Raw genomic sequence first — 1,219 nt, forward strand, 5'->3', positions numbered from 1 at the left:
GCCCCTTCGCCTCCCGCCTATTGCAGCGCGCGCACTCCAAGCCTCATCCTATTGGTCCGACGCAAGACCAGAGAGCGTGAAGAGGGAGGGGTCTCTGGAGGCGACAGCACGTCCAGGTGTTTACGTCACCACGTACTGAGGAGCTGGGATCGTCCGGTCGTCAGGCGCCTTCGTTTCAGCGGCGCGAACGAAACTTCGCGAAATTGTGTCGGGGAAAAGTTTACTCGCACCACAAGAAATATATGTATATATAAAATGTGCAATGAAACATAGCAGATAAAATATGAACGTAGGGTTACATGTGACTTTTTTTAAATAGACGCGTGAACATGACAAGAAAAGTCAAGCAAAATTACGTGAAGATTATAAAAAAAAACAAATTGTCGTTACTGATTTAGCGCCAAAATTTCGGGTTTCTTTGCTGGTTTGATTGCGGTTTGGCGGGGAATGTATTGTCATCATGAGTCAGAGACTGAAACATTCCTCCAGCTCTATTTCCAAAGTTTCCCGGCAGTGTTTAATTCTGACGCATTTGCCATCTTAAAAAATTAGGTATTTAATGGAAAATAGATGCTGTAGAAGATCTAGCCCTACAGTGTGCGAGTTATTTCTAATGCACAATTCAGTACTGTACGTTACAAATTATATAAACCGCTCAAACTCTTTTCGGCTCTGTTACAAGACTAGCACCATTTTTTTAAAAATGGTGTTCAATCCAGTCCCCAATTTATTGACACAAGGGATTCTGTAGATGTTGGACATCTTGAGTGACATGCACAAAATACAGGACAATGAACAGTCGACTAGGTTTAAGGCATTGTCTGTTTATTCCTCTCCATAGATGCTGCCTGACTTGCTGTGTTCCTCCAGCATTTCTGTGTGTTGCCCAAGTTATTGATGATTCAATGCAATGGAGAAACATTTCCACATTGGTCAATGTTATGAGATTTAAGCATCTTAATTCCCTCAGCCACTATATTGCAAAGAATCCAAGCTTTCCCCAAAATTAAAATTTTCCAGAACTGGCAAAATCTACTCTTCTGCATTGCTAGTGGAACGCAGCATCCAGAATCAAAGACCCTCATCATCCAAGCCATACCCTCTTCTCGCTACTACCATCAGGCAGAAGGTATGGAAGCCTTAGACCCCACATGAACAGTTTCTACCGTACAGCCTCAAGCTTCTGAACTGGTGTGGATGACTTACTTTGCCAATACTC

Source organism: Hypanus sabinus, chromosome 16, assembly GCF_030144855.1.
Source record: "Hypanus sabinus isolate sHypSab1 chromosome 16, sHypSab1.hap1, whole genome shotgun sequence".
Lineage (NCBI taxonomy): Eukaryota > Metazoa > Chordata > Chondrichthyes > Myliobatiformes > Dasyatidae > Hypanus > Hypanus sabinus.